The 7,865-nt window shown below is 46.9% G+C and overlaps 1 pseudogene; it reads right to left on the bottom strand.

Annotated features, from left to right (window-relative positions):
• Window positions 1–1,319: 1,319 nt before the first annotated feature.
• On the bottom strand, window positions 1,320–2,817 carry LOC109396826 (SERTA domain-containing protein 4 pseudogene; annotated as a pseudogene).
• Between the last annotated feature and the right edge of the window lie 5,048 nt (window positions 2,818–7,865).

Below are 7,865 nucleotides of genomic sequence, written 5' to 3'. Positions count from 1 at the left end.
TGTTATGCGATTTTACCACACTCGCAAAATCGCACACAGCCGACCATATAACAAACTCTGTATTTTGAGTGGAAATGTTAGGGGGTCGTCTTATACGCCGAGTCGTCTTATATGCCGGCAAATACGGTACTTATTTCCTCAGTTTGGCATTAGGTTCCTGTGAAGTATTGTCTAAGGAGGTCCAAGTCGGTTAGGAAGCTTGAGAACTGGAACCCAGCTTTTCAGCAGGAATTGGCTACAGTGGAAGGTAGGATGTTCAGAGAGGGGCATTCTGAACCCTCTTGCAAATGTAAAATTTAAAAGAAATTGTTGAGAAAAATGCTGACCAAATATACACTAGCTATTGCTGACTGAGTCCCATTTCTCCAAAATAACTTTCCAAAACCTAAAATCTTTATATTTTTTAAGATGAAAAAAAACCTTATTGATCACCACATCATTTATTAATATTGTGCTTCTTAATCAGCAGCAAAAGTCATATAAAAAAAACACATGCTTGTATAATCTAAACCAGTGAAATGATGCAAAGCAGAGTAAAATATAATGCATGCCACTGGTTCATGAACTTCATTGGACAAGAAAACCAAACCAAACAAAGTGACCCAAAACCCAAAAAACCCAAACCCCAGCAACAGACAATTGCCATAGAAAAGCTCAAGCAGCTAGTGCTGGTTTCCAACAGCTCTCTCTATTGTTTCCTCCATCCCTTTCTAAAAATGCCAAATTGAAAAGCAATTGGGCATCAAAACTAATGGAAGAGTAGAGATGTTGAATCAAAAGTTGAATGCAATAGTTCGAAGTGAACGGTTTCCAAACAATATTGATCCACCCTGTGGGGGTTTTTTCCTGTTTGTTAAATCCCTGCTGTAACTCTGATTTATCCTTAATTTTCACATTGGCAAAAATTAAGATAAAGTAAGGCACCAAAAGTCGCCCTGTATAACACTTGTCTAAAAGCCTCACCCCCCATCACAGGCAAGAGGAAGCTCATAGAGTACCCTCTGAGCTGTTCTCGCCCCTAGACGGGTGTGTTTCATTTCCCGTCCATCCTTTTCATCTGTCACACAGACTGTTAAGTACAAATATTTAACAGCATCACGAAGCCATTTCACCTCGCTCCCTGTCTTCGGTCATTTATTCAGAAAAAAACCACTGTATCATATAGACGAAGCAGACATCCTTTGCTGGTTATAGTGATTTGTTTACCAAATATCTACCTAATTAATTGGCAAACATTGAAGTCTCTTAGCTAGTGACAGGCTCCTTGGGGGTAATAGAAATATCACAAGGGCACATTGTCCCCCGCTCCCCATCTAATCTACTGATCTTTTCTGGAAGAAAACCAAGATAGACTTTTAAGCACTAAGTCAACTGTTTTCTTGGTAAAATCACCACATTTATAAGTAGCTCGCTGATGCCTACTATACAGATGTTTTATGCAGTCTGCTCTCCAGGCATTACAATGACACGGCATGTTCATGGCATAATTGTATCGGTTTGTACAAAACTAGAAAATCCATTCAAAATAAAATTTATGAGAGCTAATTGATCATGCTGGGCATGCTTCAAAGTTCCGGTGACAAGACGGCTCATGTCTATTTCCTTTTGTTGCAGCACAGTTTGTTGCTTGGTGAAGGCTCCTTTTTTCCTCAAGGACTTTTTCCAAGACTCGCTTACATTGTTTTTTTCATTATATCCAGTCTCGAAATAATCATAAAATTGGCCTTTGCACTCAAAAGCAAGGTCGTTTCCCATAGGTTCATGGCTCAGGGGGCCACCATCCCTGCTGGTGTCATTATTGGCTTTCTTATAATTTAATTTGGCCTTTTCCTGAACACCAAGTGACCTGATATTAGTAACAAAGATTTCGTTGGCAGGTATCTGGCCATCACCCTTGTAAATAGGGGCAGTGCCTACGCCAAAATCCACCTGGTGGGAACAACTCGGTAAAGGCAGAGGGGGAGAGGAAGAGGAAGATGAGGAGCAAGAGGAGGAAGAGGAAGGGGAGGCAGTGGTGGAGGTACTTCCAACATGAGTATTGACTGAAAGGGGTAAATTTAGGTAGTGGCCACCACATTCTTGGTAAAAGCAACAGGCATGAAACTTTTCACACTCCTCTTTGGCCGTCCAGAGTCGTTTCCGGTAAGGGCAGTCTTGAGCCATAAACCACTCTTGGGCAGAGGTGCCATTGAAAGAGCAGGCAGGAAAGCACCAGTTATTCTGCATGATAATTTCTCCGTGGATCCTTTTCATCAAATTGTTTATGAGGACAGATCTTCGGAGGTATACTTCAGGATCATCAATAAACTTTAGCTTTTCTAAGGACATATAAAGGATGTGGGCGCGTTCCTCAAACATTGAGATTGTTTTATGGCTACAGCTGCTGAGTGGTGGGTGAAAATCCTCTTCTTCCACATACTTCCTCTTAAAGAATGTGATCTTGGATGCTGTTATAGGATTTGAAATTCCCCTGTAATGTGATCCTGCCAGCGGGGGGCCGGCTCCCCGATCTCCCTGCAGAGGAACCTGGGCTGGCCCTGGGGGGCTCGGGCCTTCATAGCTCTCAGCCTCCCATAGTGTCTGGTACCCTGCAATTTAAGCAGCTCCTTCCGAGACAATGGGCTTGCAGAATCTATTCATGGACAGAACCAGAGTCATCTCTGACAGCCTCACATCGCGGGGTCAGCCGGGAGGTGGCGGCCGCAGCGCTCCAGCTCCTGTTTGTCCGCTCGGCGCCAGCCTGGCCACCAGTGCACAGTCACGCGGTTCCGCCCGGCGGCCCTGTCGGCGGTGGCTGCTGGTGCGCGGCGGGCGAGGGTCCGGCTGAGTGAAGTTGTTTTGAGAGGTAGGCTACTGGCCAGTGCCAGTCCCCTAGCAGTTGGGTAAGGACTCCTACTGCCATTCTCATATGTTCATGTATGTAGAGGAAGAAAGGCTTGGTGATGTCTGGGAGTCCTAGGCCAGGGGCATGAATGAGAGCCTGTTTAAGCTCATTAAAAGCTTTCTGTTGTGGAGACTCCCATAGAAAAGGTTCATGTTCACCCCCCTTTGTGGCTTCATAAAGGGGTTTGACTATAGTAGAGAAGTTGGGGATCCAGATCCTACAGAAGCCTGCCGCCCCTAAGAATTCATGGACCTGTTTCTGAGTAGTGGGGACAGGGATGGTACGTACCGCCTGCTTCCTTTCTGGGCCGAGCTGGCGTTGTCCTTGTGACAGGTGGAAGCCAAGGTATTTGACCCTGTCTTGGCATATCTGAGCCTTTTTCTTGGAGACCTTGTACCCTGCTTCCCACAAAAGCTTAAGGACGTGATATGTACCCTGCATGCAGTCATTGTAGCTCTTCCCAGCAAGTAAGAGGTCGTCTACATATTGGAGCAATACACAACCGGTTTGGCTGGCTGGAAAGGGCTTTAGGTTTGAAGCCAAGGTGGCCTCAAAAATGGTTGGGGAGTTCTTGAAGCCATAGGTAGCCTTGTCCATGTTAGCTGTCCTTTGTCCCCATTTTCAGGGTTTTCCCACTGGAAGGTGAAGAGTGGCTGGCTCTGCGGGACCAGATAAATACAGAAGAAGGCGTTTTTGAGGTCCAGGCAGGTGAAGTGGGTTGCTTCAGCTAGGATGAGGCCCAGAAGCGTATATGGATTGGGAACAACTGGGTGTAGAGTAACCGTTGCTTGGTTTACTGCTCTCAGGTCCTGCACTGGATGGTAATCTTCAGTTCCCGGCTTTTGGACTGGAAGCAGAGGTGTATTCCAAGATGACTGGCTGGGACAAAGAATCCCATATTTTAGGAGTCTGTCCAAATGTTTTTGGATGCCAACTCGAGCGTTGTGGGGGATGTAGTGTTGCTTGTGGTGCACTGGTTCTGCCCCAGGTTTAAGCTCTACAACTACTGGGGTCACATGTCGTGCCAGGCCCGGTGGGTTGTCTTCTGCCCAAACTCCCTATGTAGAAGGGGAGTTCGAGTCACTCTTGGACCTCTTCTACAAGACCAAAGAGTCGCCATTCTTCCTCCTGAGGTATGGTGAGGGACATATTCTTAGCCCCTGATTTTCCCAATGTTAGCTTAGCATTGTCACTGTGGTTAAAGGTGAGTTGAGCCTGGAGTTTTTCTAGTAGGTCTCTTCCCAATAATGCTACAGGGCAGTCTGGCAGGTAGAGGAACTGATGAGTAATGTCTTGGCCTCCCAGGGTGCATTGTTGATGCTGTAAAAAGGGCCAACGGACTTGTCCTCTTGTGGCATAGTGATGGTGACCTCTTTTTGGAAGAGGGGTCCTATGGGCCATGTCACGACGGAATGTTCAGCACCTGTGTCAACCCTAAAGTTAATAGGTTGGCCCCCAATTAACATTCAGATCATAGGTTCCTGGGGGCTTAGCTGGATGAAGCCCGGTCTGGCCTATTCTTCCCCGTATTCTTCCATGCCAGTGAGTTCAATGAAGTTGTCTCCAGAATGGCCTGGCGTTTGTTGGGGCAGCTGGTAATGGCCGTGAGTGACTCGACCTGGCCTCCAGGGATTCAGACCTGTTGGCATCCTCCCCAACTGCTGAGGACATTCATTTTTCCAGTGGCCATGTTGGTGGCAGTAAGCACATTGGTCGTGTCCCAGCCTTGGCCTCCCTGTGTGTGGCTCCCCTTGATGTCCCCCTCGCTGGGGTAGTCCCAGATTTGGGATGGCATTTTTTCCCGGGGTCCCAGCTGTTCAACGAGTGGTGCAGCAAGCAAGTCCACCTTTTTCTTCATCTTTCGATTTGCCTCTCAAGGAACCCCTTGGTCATGGTTGACATAGACTTTGGTCGCCATTTTAAGGAGCTGGCTGATATTCATGCCAGCAAATCCATCCAGTTTCTGAAGTTTCCACTGGATGTCACCCTGGGGCTGCCCGACAATGACAGTATTGATCATGTGCTGATTCTCAACGGCCTCAGAGTCAAAGGGAGTGTAGAGATGGAACATCTCACAGAGTCTTTCATAAAATTGGCTTGGGCTCTCCTCGGGTCCCTGGAGGACTTCAAAGATCTTGTTCATATTGATGCTATTTTTGCTACCATCCTTTACGCCTCCTATAAGGGCTTCTTGATACTGTTCCAGCATCTGGAAGTCCCAGTCATCATTGGGGTCCCACTGGGTGTCCTACTCAGTGAAATGGTTCTGGGCATACACTTGAATGTGTAAGGTCCTGAGTGGGGCATATTCCTTCAGCCATTTTATTGCTCCCAGGGTGACTCTCTGGCATTCCTCAGTGTTGAAGAGAGTTAGGAGAAGCTGGCGACAATCAGCCCAGGTGGGCCAATGTGTTTGCATGATTGACTGAAGGAGGTCAGTCAAAGCCTGCGGCTTTCAGTATATGATGGGGTATGATTTTTCCAATTTAAGAGATCAGTGGTTGAGAAGGACTGGTACACAAACATGCATTGTCCTCCCTGAATCTGGCCTTCCTGATCATAGTAGACGAGGCCTCTGGTTTCCCATAGGGGGAGCTGGTTAGCACAATCTCAGGGCCCTTTTTCTGCAGCTGCTTATTCGTGGGCCTGTATGGGGTCAGGACTGGAGGTGGCAGCACAGCAGGAGGGTCCGGGAAGGAGGTGGTGAGCGGAGAAGGTGGGACCGCAGAGGGCGGTACTGGAGGCTGGGGTAGCGTGGTGGGCGGAGAAGGTGGGGCCGGTGAGGGTGGTGCTGGGGGCTGGGCTGGTGGCTCAGAGGCTCTCAGAAGAGGTGGGTAGATAGGTGAATAGGGGATGGGATCTCCTCCGGGTCTGAAGACAAGACCAGCTTTTGCCCTTCTGTTTTGTCCTCAGGCGGCTTTCGTGAGGGGATCACAGCTCGGGCCAAAGGAACTCTACTCTGGTTTTCCAAACAGGACTTCAACCAAGGGGGTTGGGTACATATAATAGCCTCCCACGAGTCGGTATAGGGGAACTGGTCGGGGTGACCGGGGCTGCCAGAAACAATGAGGTAGACTCTCCTAATGAGGTCCCTGTCTAAGCTTCCCTCTGTTAGCCATTCAACACTAAATGATGGCCAGTCAATCTCACAGAAGGTATGGAGCTTTTGGGGGATCATCTCAATGCCATAATACCCCGAGAACCCTGCCGAGAGCCGGCTTGACAGCCGTGGCCCCTGGATGCACAAGCCAGGAAGCCACCGAATGGTCCTTGAGCAGGATTGATCGGTGCAAGGAAATAAGAAATGAAAGAATGGCATAGACACCAAAGTTAGTATTAGGAGGGTCACTGACTGCGGATGGCAATCAGGACAAATTTTATTAAAAGACATAGTGTTTATATAGAGAGCAAGTTCCTCTTTTACCTGGAATAAATCTTATCTAAGCATAGGGGTTTTGTTAGGGGGGGTTTGGGGAAGGAGGAGCCAATGTTCCTGACTTAGGAGTTTGGAGGTGAGATAATGTCTTGGCAACAGGTTACATGATCATAAAGCATAAGCTAATAATAAAACATAAAACTAATATTGCTAAGGCAAATAGCAACTGTCAGCAAGTCCAATGATGGAAAAGTCCCAAAAGTTCATAAGTCCATAGACAGTAACATCTGAGGGTCTGGTGGTTTTGGTTTAGGAGCTTCTGCTTTTCTAAGGCACAGGAGATGAGCTAGGCATTGTTGGGTTACTGATTTTAGCAGTTCCCTTTTTTGCTGTTCAGATAACAAGCAGCTTTACAGTATTTTTCTAGCACACAGGACTTGGGGGTCTTTAACTACCTGTCATTCTCCACCTACAGTCAACCTAGGGTCTCAGTACTCTGAGATGGCTCCCAACATCTCCCCCTTTTTAATTTGTTTTAAAGAACCTTAAATTTAGTAGAAGGCCCAATATATATTTTATTATCTACGGGTGACAGAGACTGCCTTCCTCTGTGGTGGCTGCGGTGCTGATGTTGACCAAGGATGCAACCAGAGAGGGCTCCATAGCATCTACCTCTCCTTATAGAGGGAGGCATGCCATCAACCTCTCAAGAGTGGGAGCCGTACCATCAACCTCTCCTTCACTTCGGATGCATCTCTTAGTCTCCCGCAGTTGATATTTGTAAATATTAGGGAGACTTCTTTTTGGAGCGTTTAGTTGACTGGTGATGGACAATGGCTAACATGGCCAGAAACATATAGTGAGAGGTCCGTGGCTGGTTTTGGGACTGCAGTATCTCCATAGCCTTTGTTGTTAAGGTTATTATGTGATCCCAGGTTGGAAGAGCAGCTTTTCTCATCTGCCTAGCACAACGGGTCTTTTGGTGTCCGTTCAGTTGCAGGCGCTTGAACTGATGGGTGGTCTCCTGGATACCATCCGTCTGGTCCCTCTGGTTCTTGTGTTGGACTGTTGCAACTCTTGGAAACATAAACACAGCCTCTACCCCTTTAGGGTTAGGAAGGATAGCTTAAAAATGGGTTATGGAGCAAGACACAGAAGTGAGTTATTGGCTTGAAAGTGTGTACATGCAGAAAAGCAATGAGTTTGAGAAAGAAAATTTATGAGGAGTTCTTTTGACTTATATTTTTGGGTTACCACTATGTATTTCTATATAAACGTTGGCAATGAACATTTGTTCCATGGGCCCGAAGAAGGGCTTTTATAATTGCCTTGCGGACTGAGACTAACAATAATACTACTAATAAAAATACTACAATTCTTGACAGAGTCGAGGTAATAGTCTGAACGATGGTGGCTGGTTTAAATTTTTTTTTTTAAGATTTTTATTGGGGAATTGGGGGGATGGGAACAGTGCTGGGGAATTGGGGAAAGGGGAACAGACAAGTTACTGTCGTTTTGTTCTTCAGTCTAGTTGTGGAGGACGTTGCTTCACTGGCCCAAGTTGGCACCATCATTGCGCTCTTCCCGTGTGAGGCAGATCAGTCG

This window comes from Hipposideros armiger, unplaced genomic scaffold (genome assembly GCF_001890085.2).
Source record: "Hipposideros armiger isolate ML-2016 unplaced genomic scaffold, ASM189008v1 scaffold_547, whole genome shotgun sequence".
NCBI classification, from domain to species: domain Eukaryota; kingdom Metazoa; phylum Chordata; class Mammalia; order Chiroptera; family Hipposideridae; genus Hipposideros; species Hipposideros armiger.
The sequence above is the reverse complement of the archived record's forward strand: the minus strand, read 5'-3'. Positions and strand labels throughout refer to the sequence as shown.